This window comes from Equus caballus, chromosome 9 (genome assembly GCF_041296265.1).
Source record: "Equus caballus isolate H_3958 breed thoroughbred chromosome 9, TB-T2T, whole genome shotgun sequence".
NCBI lineage: Eukaryota > Metazoa > Chordata > Mammalia > Perissodactyla > Equidae > Equus > Equus caballus.
In genome coordinates this window covers 50,739,898-50,759,426 of record NC_091692.1, presented here as the reverse complement: position 1 = coordinate 50,759,426, position 19,529 = coordinate 50,739,898, and positions in this window count along the sequence as shown.

Below are 19,529 nucleotides of genomic sequence, written 5' to 3'. Positions count from 1 at the left end.
CCTCCCCTTCTCTTCAATTTTTTGGGAGAGTTTGAGAAGGATAGGTCTTAAGTCTTCTTTGAGTGTTTGGTAGAATTCACTAGGGAATCCATCTGGTTCTGGACTTTTATTTTTTGGGAGGTTTTTGATTGCTGTTTCGATCTCCTTACTGGTGATCTGTCTATTCAAATTTTCTACATCTTCTTGGTCCAGTTTTGGAAGGTTGTATGTTTCTAAGAATTTATCCATTTCTTCTATATTATCCAATTTGTTGGCATATTGCTTTTCATAGTATTCTCTTATTATCTTTTGTATTTCCAGGATGTCCGTTGTAATCTCTCCTCTTTCGTTTCTGATTTTATTTATTTGCGCCTTCTCTCTTTTTTTCTTGGTGAGTCTAGCTAAGGCTTTGTCAATTTTGTTTATCTTTTCAAAGAACCAGCTCTGGGTTTCATTATTTTTTTCTATAGTTTCTTTTAGTCTCTATTTTGTTTATTTCTGCTCTGATTTTTATTATCTCCTTCCTTCTGCTGATTTTGGGCTTTGTTGTTCTTTTTCCAGTATCTTTAGGTGCGCTTTTAGATTGCCTATTTTGGATTTTTCTTCTTTGTTGAGGTAAGCTTGAATTGCTATAAAATTCCCTTGTAAAACCACTTTTGCTGTATCCCACAGATTTTGGCATGTCGTGTTTTCATTTTCATTTGTCTCCAGGAATTTTTTTATTTCTTCTTTGATTTCTTCATTGACACAATCGTTGTTCAGTAGCATTTTGTTCAATCTCCATATTTTTGTGGCTTTTCTGGTTTTCTTTCTGTAGTTGATTTCCAGTTTCATACGTTTGTCGTCAGAAAAGATGCATGGTATTATTTCGATCTTCTTAAATTTATTGAGACTTGTTTTGTGGCCTAATTTGTGATCAATCCTGGAGAATGTTCCATATGCATTTGAAAAGAATGTGTATTCTGTGATTTTTGGATGGAATGTTCTGTATATATCTACTAAGTTCACCTGGTCTAATGTGTCCTTTAAGACAAGTGTTTCCTAATTGATCTTCTGTTTGGATGATCTATCCATTGGTGTAAGTGGAGTGTTAAAGTCCCCTAATATTATTGTGTTACTGTCTATTTCTCCTCTTACGTCTGTTAATAATGCTTTATCTATTTAGGTGCTCCTATGTTGGGTGCATAGATATTTACAAGTGTTATATTTTCTTGCTGTGTTGTTCCCTTTATCATTATGTAGTGCCCGTCTTTGTCTCTTATTACAGTTTTTGATTTAAAGTCTATTTAGTCTGATATTAGTATTGCTATCCCCGCTTCTTTTCTTTGCCATTTGCATGGAAGATCTTTTTCCATCCTTTCACTTGAAGTTTGTGAGTGTCTGTAGGTCTGAAGTGTGTCTCTTGTATGCAGCATATACATGGATCTTGTTTTTTTATCCAGTTGGCCACCCTATAGCATTTGATTGGAGCATTTAGTCCATTGACATTTAAAGTAGCTATTGATAAATATGTATTTATTGCCATTTTGTCACTTTTTCTTTTTTGGGGGTGTTTTAGTACTTCTTCTCAGTTCCTTTCTTTTTCTCTTGCTCTCTTCCCTTGTCGTTTGATGGCTATCTTTAGTAATACGTTTGATTTCTTTTGTCTTCCTTTTTTTCCTGCTTGTTATAGGTTTCTGGTTTGTGGTTACCATGAGGATCCTATTTAATATACCATGCATGTAACAGTCTATATTGAGCTGATAGACTCTTTAGCTTGACCTCTTTCTAAAAGCTCTAATTTTTCACTCCCCTTCTCCCACATTATGTTTTTCACATCATATATAGTCTTTTGCTTAGTGTGTGCCTATCCATTACCCTCTTATCATTGAAATAGGTGATTTTAGTACATTTGTCTTTTAACCTTCATACTATCTTCACAGACAGTTGATCTGCTGCCTTTACTATACTTTTACTTTACAAGTGATTTTATTGCCTGTTTTTTTGTTGTTGTTTTGGGGTTTTTTGATAATTTTTTTTATCTCTATTTGTGGTCTTTGCTTTCCCATTTAAATAAGTCCCTTCAGCATTTCTTGTAGAACTGGTTTCTTGGTGATAAACTCCTTTAATTTTTGCTTGTCTGGGAAGCTCTTTATCTCTCCTTCCATTCTGAATGACAACCTTGATGGATAGAGTATTCTTGGCTGCAGATTTTTTCCTTTTAGCACTTTAAATATGTCGTGCCATGCTGTTCTCGCCTGTAGAGTCTCCACTCAGAAGTCTGCTGACAGCCTGATGGGCTTCCCTTTATATGTCACTTGTGGCCTTTCTCTTGCTGCTTTTTGGATTCTCTCTTTGTCTTTAATTTTAGACATTTTGATTATAATATGTCCTGGTGTGGGCCTCTTTGGGCTTCTCTTGTTTGGGGCTCTCTGTGCTTCCTGAACTTGGATGTCTGTTTCCTTCCTCAGGTGAGGAAAATTTTCCTCTATTATTTTGACAAATAAATTTTCTGCCCCTTTGTCTCTCTCTTCTCCTTCTGGGACCCCTATAATCTGAATGTTAGCACACTTAATATTGTCCCAGAGATCCCTTACACTGTACTCATTCTGTCTAATTCTTTTTTCTCTTTTCTGTTCTGCTTGGGTGATTTCCTCTAGTCTTTGGTCTAGCTCGCTGATCCGTTCTTCTGCTTCCTCTGCTCTGCTATTGAGTCCCCGTAGTGAGTTTCTCATTTCAAGTATTGTATTCTTCATTTCTGATTGGTTTTCTTATATCTTCCAGTTGTTTGCTGATGTGCTCACTGTGTTCATGCATTCTTCTCTGCATATCTGCATATAGTGAGCATCCTCATTATATTTTGTTTGAATTCTTTGTCCAGTAGGTCGCTAGTTCCTATTTCACTTAGTTCTTTTTCTGGGGTTTTGTACTGTTCCCTTGCTTGGAAAGCATTCCTTTGCCTCCTCATTATGCCTCTTTCTCTGTGCCATTTTCTTTGTACTAGGTGAGTCGGCTATGTCTCCTGATCTTGGAAAAGTGGGCTTATGTATGAGATGCCTTATAAGGCCCAGCCGTGTGCTTCCCTCTTGTCACCAGTCCATAAGAACCAGGAGTGATCCCTTTGTGGGCTACTTGTGTTCTTCTGCTGTGGCAGGGTTGCTCCCACTGCAGGTACCCAGGGAGGCTGATCTTTCCTTCCTGGCCAGCTGTTTGTAAATCCGGTCTCGGGGGGTCTCAGCACTGTTGGCTACAAAATCTATCAGCACACTCTTATTGCAATTGTCCTCTTAATTGGGTTGGTACCCAGTGTAGCTGGCTGCTAGGCTCAGGTGCTACACTTGTGATAGGCCTGAGGCCAACAATGCTGTTGTCAGTTCTCTTAGGAGTGCAGCTGAGTAGGGCTAGCCCTTGGCATAGGGGCACTCAATTGTTTCAGGCTTTGGAAGGTGGGGCTGATCCTTTTTATGGCTATTTGTGAAGCACAGGTCTTCTGCCACTGATAAGCCTCACCCCCCCCACACAGGACCACATACACTGTCAACACAGTCCTGGTGGGTGCACACTTCTCAACCCCCTGGAGCGTACCCCAACGCCACACTGCAGAGGACCCCACTTCTCCCCCAAGGTCCCCACAGTTCACCTGGTCCTCACACAGGCCCTGCCCCACAGAGGCAGAGACCCTTGCCTGCCTGTAGAGGATCAAGGCACTCAGTCAATGCAGGCTGAAAAGTAGTCTGAGGGCTTGCTGTTAGGTGGGGCCAGTCCCTAGGGCGGGTTGCCTGCCCTGGCTGAACTGGATTAAATCCATGCTCTAGTGGGTGTGGCAGACCCCTGGGCTAACAGTGCAAGGAATGCACTTCAATGGCCCCCACCTCTGTCCGTATCAGCACGCCTGGACCAGTTCAGAACAATGGCCCCCACCAATGTCTCAGTCTCCAGAGAGGACCCTCCTCTCACCAAGATGCCCCCAGAGCCCGCCAGGTGAGTCTCGTTTCACCAAAGGACTGTCAGCCTTCTCTCTGGTGATTTTAGGTTGCTGCAATGAGTGAGTTTGTGCATGGGCCCTTTAAGACCCAGATCTTTTTGGCTTTCGGCCAATAGCTTTTCTGGGGGTGTCCTTGCTGCAGTTAATAGCCAGCAAAGCCAGACAGTAAGACCCCCGTCTCAGTTGGGCTGAGTCCGAATGATGGTTGTAGCAGTATCGCCACCACTCTTGACCTCACTCCTGCAGGAAGGGCTCGTACCTTACGGTGGCTCCCACCTGGCCATCTGAGAAGCTCCGCTGCTCCCAAAGGTTGCTTTTTTCCTCTCCAGCTGGAGTTACTGCCTCTTCTGCCTTCATCAGGACTGTCCTTTGTCGTGGGTGTTCTTTTTATCCAGTTTTCAGTTTTCAATCCAGGATGATTCTTCCCAAAATTGTCGTAACCTAGTTGTGTTTGTGGGAGGAGGCAAGTTTAATGTCTGCTCATGGCGCCATCTTGACGAGATCTCCTGTAATCTTCATATAAATTGAAATATAATGATGTACACCTGAAATTTATATAATGTTACAAACCAATGTTACCGCAATAAAAAATAAATAAGTAAAATTTTTAAAAAATAAAAAGGGGGACAATTTAAAGAAAAAGCATATACATAACTATGAGACCTTTGGGTTTTGCTATTCGTTACAAGACCGTAGTTGATATTTATGATGCCCCTCTTGCATTACTCATCCATATTCTCATTTTCTTCCATCACCACTCAGATGGACATACTTGGTTAACTTCATTTCTGAAAGATCTGAACTCATACTGGTCCTGCCTGCATTTAATTGCTACAGTCTTCCATAACTTTTATCATTGGACCTAGGAATAATAAAGAATATAAGAAATACCCAAATAATTTCCTGAGTTCTAGACATAATGCCCTCTGTATCCTATTTCTCCTTGGTCGTCAAAATCAATCATCCAAGCTAGGACATTGTTAATTTAATGGTATAAAGAGACCAATATGGCGTGGTGGGAACTCTCAAAGTTCAGTTCATTGAGATCCATAAGACTCTCATTATGACCTATGTTAAGAGCATTCCTCCATTGAGAACCAAGATCTCCAACTGGCACAGATCTAAGTTATAGAAACAGAAAGGAGAAATTTTGCTAGCTGATCATCAAGCTAAGGAATCACTCATACTTCTACCCTTTGTTTCCTAGAACAATGTTAGGGGCCCAATATTGGTCTCTGCTGTTCATAGAGCTTTTGGAGCAATATTACCACGTACTGGAGGCTTGTTCAGAGCTTAAATTATTTCCTGAAAGTCCATACTCAAACCCTACAAATTGTGGTCACCCAGCCAGTGCTGTCCTGGGTCTTCAACAGGTCATTTCAGTGTTCTATTAGGCAGCTGTTTTGTGTGAATGAATATATGGTAATGCCAATGAATTATGTGACCATGAGAACACTGTTTCATTTCTTTTGCTGTAAAAAGGAGTTCCTAAGTCAGAAGCAATATTTTGTGATATACCATCAAGGTGAATAAGATTTTCTTTAAGCCTGGGCAAGAGGGTACATGGGGAGTAGGTGGGAGATGGAGAATAATCTGTATGACTTCTAATTTTCCTCTAAAAGCTAGGAACTTGAAATCACACCTATTTTATTATGCCCTTAAAAAATATCTGCAGGTATAAATTATAGGAACATAAATTTTGTAACTCTTTTTTCCTAAGTAAAATCTGATATTGAACAAATTTAGATTACTTCCTTGCAAAGAGAGCCTCCATATATTCTTCTTACTTGGAGATCACTAAAAATGCCCCATGAGTGTGGTCCTTATCTGAACTTGAGTAGCTGCAGATCATGCAAAGATGCTGCTAAAAAGCAGAGGAATTGAAAGAGAGATTTAGCCTGTGGAGGGAGGGATTCAAAGAGAGAAAGAGACTGAGAAAGGGTTGAGAGTTTAACAGATAGACAATCTGTTACTTTATTGCTGGAATTCTTATGCCAGGGGAATTTTGTGAACATCTGAAAATAAAGCACAATGATCTGTGTATACATGAAAATTTATCTGGAGAGAAGATCCATAGATTTGTCAGATTGTCAATGAGTCTGCGACACAGCAAAAAGATAAAAAACAACTATTCCTCTTTGGACAAATAACTAGTTGTGAAATGGCTGCGTAGTTTTATCTCTCTGTTTTCCATAAGGTATAACCCACATATCCTGTTATTCAATTATCAGGTTCAACCAGGCATGTTTTTCTTTTTTCTTTTTCTCCTTTTCCTGCTCTTTTCCCTAATAATTTTCTTCCTCACTCCAATTACTAGTTTGAGGTAGAAAAGTTAGTTCTCCTTAGCTCAGTCTGAATTTCAATATATTTATGAAAAATTATTGTTTATTACAGTAAACAAAAATATTATGTTTATTACTCATTCTTTTATCAAACAAGTCTTAAATTGTCTAGTTCATGCCAGATATTGTATTAATGTCTAGAGATGTCAGATTAAAGTAACATTTCTTCCTTCAATGAATTATCAGTCTAGTAAAAGAGACAGAAATATTAGACTAACAGTAGCAAAATGGTAGTAAATGTGGGAACGAGAGTGTGTAGCATTGCATTTTTTTGCTGTTTCTACTTCCTCATCTTCTGTTTCTCACTCACTGCAGTTGATATTTCTTCTGTTCCAACCACTACAGATAAAATGGTATGAAAAAATTCTCTTGGCTACTTATTAAAAAAATTTTTTTCCGTCCTTATCTTACTTGATCCTTCTGAAATATTTGACACTTTCATCAGTCAGGGTTCAATCAGGGAAACGACCACTATGAGTATTATGGAATACAGAATTTATTACAAGAATTAGACCTTACACAATTGTGGAATAAGCCAAGGAAGCAAAGTGAGGCAAAAATCAGAAAAATGTCTCTAGTCTGCCCTGGCACAGATGGACAAGTGAGAGCTTGCAGGAGAATCTGGGACATAGGCACATCTAGCTGCTGGAGTGGGAGTTAAGAAATGGAGAACTGCTCGATATGTCCATTAAAAGCTGTTGTCCCAGTGTCCAGTAGGGGATCTGGGATCACTACTTGGGTGGCTGTTGGGGTCACTGAAAAGCTGACAGAAAGAAGGGCTGATACAGAGCAGGAAGAGCAAGGACAAGCTGGAATTTGCTAGAACCTCTGTATCTGTCCCTTATTGCATTTAATCACTATGACTTTAAAGAGAGCAATGTCTTCATGCATACTGCTGCCTTCCAAATCTTGCACACATTTCTTTGTGGGATAAAACTAACCATACAGGAAAGGGGATTTTGGGAAATGTAGTTCCAACTTAGCCAGGTTGAAACTGCAAAACCACCATACTATTGGCTTCTTTGTCCTTAAATCAATCTCCCACCAACATTTCAGGGACATCACTCCTTCTGCTTTCTCTTACTGCCTTTCTGACTGCCTTTTCTTAAAGAAAAATAGAGAGATGGGTATAAATATAAATATGCGTATTTATGTAGACATATATGGATATGAAGATTAATTATATTTAGATTTGGATTTACTTAGATATATTTAGATAGGTTACAAAATGTCCAAACCAATTAGACCACTCAGCAAATATTAGGTTCTTTTGCTAAATATTAGTAGACTCTGTAAGTAGTTATGTGAGAACATCCCTTTTCTTACAAACTTACTAATAGATAGCAATCTTATAATGAAAAAAAACTCAGACCAAAATTCTACCGAATTTACTTATTAGCAAAATAGTTATTATTAGCCCCAAATGGTCATGCACCGTGTTACATAGCTTAGAAAACATCTAATCTCTGCCTAGATACACTGATTACTACCTTGCATGAGAGGCTCATTCCAAGGTGAATGCAATGGTGTTCTGATGGTATATCAAGTCAACCTTAAAGTAGCATCCAGCATCTGATTTCTCCAGGAAGAAAAGAAACAGGACCAATGAGACCATAGCCTTTGATTATTCCACCAATGGCATTAAACTGCTGGGCTTGTTGGAATTTCATACCTCATTTATTTAGAGTGGTGAGGCTTCTAAAATATTTTAACCATGCATCTGTCTTGGACAACTGTTATTTTATCAATGATAATTAAACATTCTGAGACATATTTCAATAAACATACTTTAAGTTTTACATAACTATTTTGAAAATTTAAGTTCCTGGTCAAATGGACTTTAAATGCTAATAACCACACCCAAGGTATACGTTAGAGTTCATTTATACATACACACACACACACACACACACACATAACTGTTTAAACAGAACTGCTGTAAGGTAAATCAACAGACTGGCAATATAATCATAAATAATAAACAATGTAAGTATGGCCATCTATAGCTATATGATCCACTAGTTATGCTATTTATGTTTGGAGGGGCAGAAAGAACAGTCCCTTCTCAATCTTTTACTATTGTTCAAGCAGCATCCTACACACAGAGGACATAAGGTAATGCTCATATGTGCTTGAGACACAATTAGCAGTCCATCCCAGCTCTGCCTCAATCAATATCCCTTATAGTCTTCCTAAATTAGAGTTCTGGTTGTGAGACACCTGTTTAAAAGTCTCCTATGTCTCCATTGTCTACTTCCTCTTACTTTTGACCACACCTTTTTAAATTATCAAATTCTCTATGAGTAACCCCCAAAATAGATCTTCTAATTTTACCAACCCCAGATTTAACTAAATTGGAAAGTCCTTTCTGATGATTTTATCACCTGACATAAGTAAAGATACATGTGGCCTAGACAGTCATCTTTTGTGTTGCTTAGTCCCCCTTCAGCTTGACTGAGTTTCTGCATTTCTGGTTCTTTACCTTCCTACCTCCTTTCCCAGACTTAGCCAAATCTATTCTGGCATGTTGTTTGGCATCCCTTACAGTACATACTATCCTAAAGGAAACTTTGAGCAGATATAGTGCACCCAAAGGCTTGTATCAGAGAGTTTTTTAAAGAAGTGCTACAGATAAGAAAAGGCCCTACAATAACACCAAGTATGGGAGGTGAAGGGAGAGGGAGGTCCATGTGTCCAGTTTTTACACAGTATAACTAAAAGCTATGGACAGTACCATGAGGTTGTCTGACAGAATAACATGTATTTTCTCATGTGTTTATGTTCTACATCCCCCAGAAGATAAAAACACTGAAAGAGTATGAATTTCTTATATGCCCCCATCACAATTAGTTTCTTAGTATTATGCTTACACCAATACTACCAAAATGATCTGCACCTATTAGAAACTCAATATTTTAAATATTTGAGGTAGATAGCTAAATCTCATCTAAATAACATGTTATTTAGATATGTTTACATGTTTAGAATGTTATTTAGATGAGATTTAGAACATTAGATATTTTGTGGATTGATTGAAATAATAGGAAGCAAATAAAAAGGAAAATGAGAATAAATTAAAAGGTTATCAACACTAATGGGATTAGTGAAGAGGATTATTCCCTATGACCAAATGTCTAAATAAATTAAAATGTCAAAAACAACTAGATGTATATTTATGGGACATTTATAGCAACCTATACTGTTGTGCAGATTAGAAGCTGGCAGTACTCCAGTAATTACATTCAAAACAAACACAGTTTGTGAATGTATCTAGATAGGACTGAATACATTACTTAATATGACTTTGCTAAAGATTATTTTTGTAAAAAAAGATGTTCTGATTCAATGAAATTTAGTTTACATTAACTTTCTATTCTCATCCATTCTCATTAGATGTCTTGATAATTGAAAATGTCTGTTGAACATGAGTCATCCTTTCTTCCAAGCCTCCTTTTTTTCAGGCAAATTACAATTTTCAATATTAAAGACCTCAATTTCCATCTGAGCATTTGCATATGACATAATAAATTATTGAAAGTTATTCTTTGTATTTGGTAGCTATGTAACATGGACACTTTAGTCTCTGTGGTGTAGATTAAATTGAATGGGATTCTCTCCTTTTGCATTAATGTCTCAAATTCTAAATGTATGATGAATTCACTAAGGTTCACCATGTAAGAGTAGATCAAGAAACAATTTACTCTATTTATATGCTTTACTCAAATTGCAGGGACATTTTATCAAACTGGCTTATTACACAATCACAACCACTGTGAATTTCAAAATGAATCTTGAAGAAAACAATTTTTCATTTTACTGTGTAAATGATATTACAGTTGATTAAAATCAGAAATCTTTGAAGATAATGCAGATGCTCTGAGCTGGCCCTGTAAGAATGAACAGTTTTCTTATTTATAGCTATACAATCAAGAAGGACTGAAAGCCTATAAACTATCTCAAATTCTTTTTTCTGCAGCATCTATGGTGTACCACTGGATGAGCTTTACTCTGCATCAATCAAGTAGTGGAAAGATGCAATAAAGGGATTTGCTGATATGCAGACCATCCTATACAGGAATACTAGAGTGCAAAACAGAGCTAGTCTTGGATTTGAAGGCTGGCTCTGCTGTCCACTAGCTGTGAAATCTTGGGAAAATCACTCAACCTCTCTGAGCCTCTATTTCTTCATTTGCCCAACCTAACACTCAAGATTGCTCTGGGACTAATTGAGACAGTGTCTGTGAGAATTCTTTGGAAACTATGAACTATCAAGCAAATGTAAGGTAGGTGTATTAGTTTTCTATTGCTGCTGTAACAAATTACTGGAAACTTAATAGCTTAAACAATACAAATTTGTTATTTTATAGTTCTGTAGGTCAGAAGTCTGACATAAGTCTCACTAGGCTAAAATCAATGCAAGGGTTATGTTTCTTTCTGGAAACTGTAGAGAAGAATCTATTTACTTGCCTTTTTCCAGCTTCTAGAGGTTCTTAGTATTTCTTGGCTCTTTCTCAAACTTCAAAGTCAGCAACATTGAATTTTTCCCTGACCCTTCAGTCATTACATCTCTGTCTGACTATAGCTGGGAAAAATTCTCTGCTTTTAAGTGCTCATATGATTAGTTTGGGCTCACCTAAGTAATCTAGCATAATCTCCTCATCTCAAATTCCTTAATCCTAATCATATCTGCAAACTTCCTTTTGCCAAGTAAGGTAACATATTCACAGGTCCTGAGGATTAGCACTTGGATATCATCTTTGGGGGGTGGAAAGCATTATTCAGCTTACCATACTAGGTATTATTCTTCTAAGCTTTTCCCGATAATCCCTCTCCACTCCACTGAGATTTTTCACTATAAGTGCTTATGCAAATAGGTTGATCCATATTATCATATATTTGTTCACAGGTTGCTTTATAATTGTACAAAATCTGCATCAAACAGTCACTTCTCTCCCAATTAGTAATCAAGTTCTTCTAGAACACAAAGTTTACTCTATAGATACCTAAAGAATGTCAATTATTAAGTGTCAATTAATGAATGATAGGAGAGTCTTCAACTGGTCTACTAACTCATATACGTGTTTCAGACGTGTCACAGGCATGGGAACAGTATATCAAGTGGAGACTGGGTAAATGTGGGATCTTTGGCATCAGACTGCCTAGGTTCAAGTCTCAGATTTTTCTCTTAGCAGCTGTGCGACCATGGTCTACTTCATTATCTATTTATGCCTCAGTTTCCTTAAGTATAAAATAGGTATAATAATTGTCAGTAACTTAGATGTTTTTAAAAAGATACAAGAAATATAAGTAAAACTCTTAACAGTCTTGGTAAGAGTGTCTGGCATAGAGTAGGCAGTCAGTAAACTTTGCCTATGAGCTACACAGGATGTTTCTCCAGGCCCATAAAACCAGCCATATGTATTTCTGAGGCTTCATCTTACATTTATTTTTCCACAGTGCCTCAATAATAGCCCTTCAAACCAAAAGGCATGATGGTTTTCTCTTTTGATTAGAAAAATATTTGCTAATGTTTTCCAACTTATAATTGCCCATAGATTTGCAATTTCTATTTGTGACTTATCTGGCCCTTTTTCTACTCCTTCTTACTACTACTGTCTGGCTTTGGGGAAATTCTCTGCTATTATCAGCTGCAATCAAGAGTGAGCAGAAGGAGGAGGAGAAACAAATCAGCCAATTTCTGCCTCTACTAAACTATCTAGGTAGAAGTTTAAACTGACTGGCCATCAGAAAATTTTTCAATTATCTATGGATTTAATACTTCTGTGTTTTTCTTGTCCTCAAAGTATGAAAGAGAATTTAAATTTGAGATTTTATCTATTTTTTCCTCTCAAAGGTGTATAACCTAGACATCCACAGCATAGGCATGTTGGTGAGGCATTCTGAAACTTAACTACATGAGTCTGTGATAAACCACTCCTCCATGTCTATCCATACAGCAGAATAAAACTTTGGGCTCTGGAGATTTTAAGTAGAAGTCATCCTCTTGAAAGGAAAGCTGTTATAATGCTTTTTCAGATCCATTTATGTTTAAGGGCTCTACAGACAAGCACACTATAGATTCTTGAGAAGTCCATGATTATTTCGGTGATTTCAGTCCTTCCTGAGCAGCTCATTGTGCTCTCTTCCTTTTCGTGGGAGTAGTTTGCAAAGGAGAAGCTCTCTCTGGTAATGTCTGCTTTTTTGCTCTATTGACACCTCCCAGTGCAGAAATATTTCAGGCTCTGTCAGGTTCTCCATTATAAATTCTAGTTTTCAGCAGTTTGTAAATCATCTATAAATATTCACTTATGGTAGGGAGAAACTTGACAGGATTTGCACAGTGATCATTTGAGGAATTATGAAAGAAATTATATCTTACCATTAACATGTTAAAGAGAGAAGAAAAGAGATTGTGTGGATGGAACAAAATGAACTATTTGGAAATTAACAGGTTTTAAACCTTATTTTCACAATACAAATTAATAGCTCATGATTTTATCAGAATCACAACAAATTCAAAAACATTTTCGGTGTGATACCTACAAAAATAGATCATTGAAAAGGTATTAAATTTTCTGTGTATGTTGTTGAATCCAATCTCTTTTATTTGGGAAGACACCCATTGTTTATCTTGATGTTAGAAACAATTTTTAGGTAAAGCAAGGAGATTCTTTTGTTGCAAATTGGCTGCCACCAGTTTCCTCAATATATTTTCGCAAGACTTGTGATGGTGTACACACAATGAAACCAAAACATGCATTGGAAGGAGGAAAAATAAATAAGTAAAACACTGAACTTGCAAGAACAAAAAAATAACAAAGATCTCAGGGAAAGTCATTATGATGCCTTGTCCACCAAATATCCATTTTAGTTTTATAATAACATCCTGGACACAGTTATTGCTTTTTGGTTTTTGAAGAAAGAACTAGGCTAAAACAACTCTTTAAATGAATCTCATTTGAAGAAGAAGAAAAAAAATAAAGGATAAGAAAGAGAAAAAGAAGAGAGACAAAAACAACACATACAAACCAGTCAGTGATTACTGATTTAGGTGAGATAGAAGGCTTTTCAGGCTGCAAATACATTTTCCTTAATTAAATCAGTAGGAGGGGCAAGAGAAAAAAAAGCCAGCTATGCTCAGAGAAACTCAGATAAAACAGTATATTTCAAAAGGCAAGACCACATTAAATGGAAACAAGAGGTATAAAATATGGTAGGAGACATGGATTTCTAAATGGACTGAAGCTTAAATTGGATAAAATAACATTAAGACAAAACAAGATTTTTGAAAATGAGCATAATAGTACAACATCTTAGCACCTTGCAATTCTCAGTCTCAGGGGACTGCAGACCACCTGTTTGAGCTTAAAAAAGTAAAAACTCCATAAGCCAGATCATTGTGATCATTTTCATGCTCCTTGTAGACAACACAAAATGTAGACAATATATATACCAAGACAAAGGTCATACAATATTTAAGGAGAGACTGAACCGAGAATTACTGATTTCAAGATGCTAGCTATTTCATTCATTCTTCTTTCATATGTGCTTTATGAACAATTCTTTTTACCTTGTTACTTATGTACAAGTAGAAAATGTAATCTAGTTTTCATTTTTAAATATCTGGTACAGAATCATTAGCATGTATCAGAGAAGAAATTAAAAGTCAATGGCATGCCAATAAACAGCTTTAAGAATATAAATAAACAAAATTAGACAAATATGGCAATATATAAAAATATAAAAGGTAACAATGAGCATCTTTAAAGTAACATTTCCATCTGAAACCTACTCCTTCCTAAAATGCAAATACAAGGATTAGCTTATCTGTAGGAATATTTGATTGTCTCACTTTTTCACTCGTTTATTCAACAAATAAATATTAACATGTCAAAATAAATATTGAATATGTCTTCACAAGTATTATACTAGACACATTAAATATGAATACAAATATGGCTAAATTTGTGCCTTTAAGGGCCTTACAGCCAAGTGAGGAAGAGACATAAATAAGCTCATAATTGCAGTGTGGTGATAAGAGCAATAAGTACCTATTAACACTGTTTTTGGTCACTGTTACTGACACAAACAATGAGGTCACCCACTCTCCCTTTTCTACTTCTATGACAGTGGTTCTCAGATTCTACCATTCATAAAGATAACCTCAGAAGCTTATTAAAAGATAAGAAAGTTAAAATCCTGAACCTACATAAACACTATTAGATTCAAGTTCAGCAGATGTGGCCATGTCAAGGTAATTCTGAGTCAGATGGTCCATTTTGAAAGACACTGATATAAAGTTCCATTCAACCATGAGCAAATGTGCTCCCAAAGGGAGTCTAATTTGCTCCCTAATGGTGTGAGAAGAGAGCCAAGCACGAAAACCGAAGGGTGAGCATTTAAGGCAGGGGTAACCCTGGCAACCAAAAATCCCTTACGTTGCTTTTGTCTCCTAGACTTCAAGAACCAATATATACAATTTTCATTGCAACCCTTCCCAAGTTTTATCTCTTGGGCACCTCTGCTTTTGGTCATGGACATCTTATCCACTGTCTTGGATCTGAGGAAATTCCAGCCAATGGTGGGCAGAGGCTATGATGCCAGAGAGTCTTCACACCATTTTCAAGGAGACAAGTATATTTGGAATCCCAAATTGGAATTTTGACCACTTTCCTATAGAAATATAATATGCTTAGTGGCTAAATTCTATAAGACTTTTGTTATGTTCTACTTCAACTGTAGTATCAATTTAATGGATTTTGTTAGCCTACCATGAAACCAAGCAAATTGTCCATAATTTTAATTCTATAAGGAAAGGTTTTCTCAGGTGTGAAGGTGCACCCTGTTGGAAAGCAAACTGATTTTGTTTCTCACTCTTGGATGGGAATGATGCTGCTATGACATGGAAAGTATCTCTAATTTATGCAGGCGGCACGTTTGTTATATGTGAAGGGTATGGGTTCCCTGAAGACGATGTATGAACAGGTCTGCAGCATTTGAAATTATTGATTCCCACTGAAGACAATCAACTTTTATTATCCAGAAAAGAGGATGGAATCAAACTTTTGTGTTCTAAGGTCCAAGAGCAGAGTCTGTGGGATCCTAACGGAAGACTGCCTTTCCTAGGCAGATTATCTTTGACCAGTGGATTCTAGCCCATATTAGTTAGCACTAATCTATGTTTGTTGCCTTCCTACTCATAAATTCTTGTCACTTGGAAAGGACAATTCCATAAACACCACTAGACCCTACAAATAATGGACCTTACTGAACATGTAACAAAGAGAAGTGGTGGAAAGATGCTAAGACCTTCATGCATATACTCTTGGGGTCAGCTGTGGCACACTGAGCGGGTGACAGAGAGATGTGGACATCACTATTACAAGAATATAAACAAACAACTAACTTAAAAATGAGTTTAGACTCCCACTTAACTACCGTATCATTCTATTGTTGCAAAACTCAATTAATTATAGGGTTTTTTTGTTGTTGTTTAAAGGATATTCTTGATTACTTATTCCTTGTTTGAAGCACTTGTATGGTTTTTTAAAAGAGACTCATGAAAAATTAAAGAACATGAACAAGGATATATTTGACAAGGACTTTTCTTGTTAACAGAAACAACTTCAAATTTGAGGTCTTGACCCCTGGTGCATTCAGGTGGCCCTGGCATTCAATCACAGACAGTGGGGATGCCCCATGTCTACTAACCTTTTCCTCTGCTCTGGTTTGGCTGCAAGATAGCATCTGCAAATTAAGGAGCTGACAATATTATGGCAGAGTAAATGTTACTCTAGTTGATTTTTTAAAATCTTGTCATTCATGTGATGAGAGGTTTCCCATCAGTGAGCGAATGTTGAAAGACATAATTAATAAAATCTTTCATTACTTCAGAATAGTGATTAAGGAAAGCAAATTCCAATGGGATTTCTTGTTCCTTGTGTCTAGGAAGGAGAAAGGTTAACAAGGCTTCAGATAAATAGCATCAGGATGAGAGTTCCACTAAATGACATTGAACCCAAACATGAGCCATCACTTAAATCCATCAATGATCATTTATGTCAACAGGTTGCTTCATAAACCCTGTGGGTTTCTGCGGCTCAGAGAAATAGTTTGCATTCAAACGTTAGGTAGTTCAAAACTGCCATTTATTTGCATTCTCAAGAAAATCCAAAATTCCATGATCAGAAACATTTCCCCACAGTCACCTACTATACAAAAGAGCAAAGGAAAACATGTGAATGAAATTTAAAATCACATACAGAAGCACCATAGTTTGTTTTGGGTGGTGATGCAGGAAACAGATCACTCAAGGAGTTCGGTGTTTTGGTATTCCTGTGGAACACATCACCTGTCATTTTTGAATATCATCCTCTTCTAAGACTTGTTTATCTCTTAACAAGTACGAAATTTTCCCACTTTATTTTTTTTTTAGGTTAAATGCAGTGGAACAGAATATATACTACATGGAAAAGACTTGGGAAAGGAAACGTATTGATCAAAAGTAAGCATTTTTCAACAACTCAGACTGGAGCACAAGGGGTGCTATAAATAACTGAATCTAGAAGATCAAACTCATCCTCAACTTTTCCTGCTCCCTTATTCTTGCATTTCCAATTCTTACCTGTTTATTCTACTCTTTAAGTCTCTCTTTAATCTCACCCTCATAACCATTTCTATGGTTTTCACTATCTCTTATCCACCTCTAAAATCCCTTCTTCTTTCTTCACCCTTGTCTTAACTTTATTGTTACATTTTTTGGTAACATCTTTGTTGACATGCAATTCACAAACCATACAATTCAGCCATTAAAAACATACAACCCATTGGTTTTTATCATATTTTAAAGTGCAATCATCACTACAGTCAATTTGAAAACACTCTCGTCACTCCATAAATGAATCCTGTACCTTTTAGCAGCCCCTCACCCCATTTCTCCCTATTCCCCTCAGCCCTAAGCAACCGCTAATCTATTTTTTGTTTCTATGAATTTGCCTATTCTGGATATTTCCTATAAATGGAATCATATCATATATGGTCCTTTGTGACTGGCTTCCTTCACTTAGTATAATGTTTTCAAAGTTCATTCATGTTATAGAATGTATCCATACTTATTTATTTTTATTGCTGAATAATATTTCCTTGTTTGGATATACCGCATTTTGTTTATCCATTCTTCAGTTGATGACTGTTTGGATTATTCTCACTTTTTGGCTATTATGAATAATGTTTCTTTGAAAATCTGTGTACAAGTTTTTGTGAGGACATGCATTTTTATTTCTCTTAAGTGTATACCTAGGAGTAGAATTCCTGGGTTTTATGGTAACTCTACATTCAATTGATTGAGGAACTGTCAGATTATTGACCAAAATAGCTGTACTATTTCAAATTCCCACCAGGAGTCTATGAGGAATTCCCCACATCCTAGTGAAGACTTGTTCTTATTTTTCTTTTTGATTATTGCTGTCCTAGTGGATATAAAACAATTATCTAATTATGGTTTGATTTTGCATTTCCCTGATATCTAATTATGTTGAGCATCTTTTTTTTTTTTTTTTAAAGATTTTATTATTTCCTTTTTCTCCCCAAAGACCCCCGGTACATAGTTGTATATTCTTCGTTGTGGGTTCTTCTAGTTGTGGTATGTGGGACGCTGCCTCAGCGTGGTCTGACGAGCAGTGCCATGTCCGCGCCCAGGATTCGAACCAACGAAACACTGGGCCGCCTGCAGCGGAGCGCGCGAACTTAACCACTCGGCCACGGGGCCAGCCCTTGAGCATCTTTTTTATATGCTTATTGGACATTTGTATATTTCTTCTTTGTGGAAATGTCTATTCACATATTTTGCCCCTTTTTAGTTGAGTTGTCTTTTTATTATTAAGTTGTGTTCTTTGTATATTTTAGATACAAGTCTCTTAATAGATGTATGATTTGTAAAAATTTTCTCCCATTCTGAAGGTTATTTTTTACTTTCTTAGTAGTATCATTTGAAGGACAAGAATTTTTAATTTTGATGAAGTTCAATTTATCTATGTTTTTGTTGTTGCTTGTGCTTTAGTATCGTATCTAAGAATCCATTGCCTAATCTAAGGTCACAAAGATTTGTGCTTATGTTTTCTTCTAAGAGTTATATAATTTTAGCTCTTATTTTTAGGTCTTTGATCCATTTTGAGTTAATTTTTGATACGGTATGAAGTAGGCGTCCAATTTCATTTTTTGCATGTGGCTAATCCAGTTTCCCAGGAAAAAGGATTATTCTTTCCCTCACTGAATTGACTTGGCATTCTTGATATTTAATTCACCATTATATAGCTACTTTTTTTAAACACAGGTACAACTAAGCCACATGTTTGTTTCAGAACCACCAGTGTTTTGTCCTGATCTAACATAGCCCCTCTCAACTATACACACTCATCCTCATAATCTGTAGGCTCAGCCCTGCTTGGTTCCTGAACTAGCCCAAACCACAACGGGAAGTATCATCTCATTCCTTTGAATACAGTGTATTGAACTGTTGGCTCCCAGTTAAGATCCAGCATTACAGCTAGTTAGTTTCTCAAACCCCAGGTCTTTTTAGTCACTGCTGCTCCCCTTTTCCTAGGACCAGTGCTAGTGAGGAAGTAGTATGTCTACTAACTCTTAGTTAGGACTGATGTATCCTCATTGTCAAGGGCAAAGTCTAAACTCCTTAAACCAACACATGATGCTCCTTACCACCTAGTTTCAAGCTATCCTCCAATTTTCTCACCTCTTATTGCAATGCCACACCCATGCTTAGCATAATGTTTCAGTTCACAGGTTCTTGACACAGACTGTCTAGGTTCAAATCCAAGTCTGCTACTTACTAGTAATATGACTTTGAGCAAGTTACTTAACTTATGAACCTTAGCCTACTTATCTACAAATGGAGATATTGAGAAAGACTCTTTCATCCCTACTCTCTCCTGTACTCAGTTGGTTCCTCTACTATTCATCTACTTGACTTGTGGTATATTGGATTTATCTGTTTTCATATCTGCCTCTCCTACTAGACTGAAAGCTCATTAAGAACAAGTCTTATTCTCCTTAGTGTTCATTAAGGCACCTGACATGGTACTTTGTCTATAGTAGATGTCTTATCTGATTCCCAGGCAGATTTGGAGATTCAGGGATGTCAGTTTGACAGTGTGCTAGAGGCTTAGGTGTGCCTCTAGTTTTAGACTGTGAATCTCAAAGATGTCTTACCAGAAGAAGAAACCTATAGG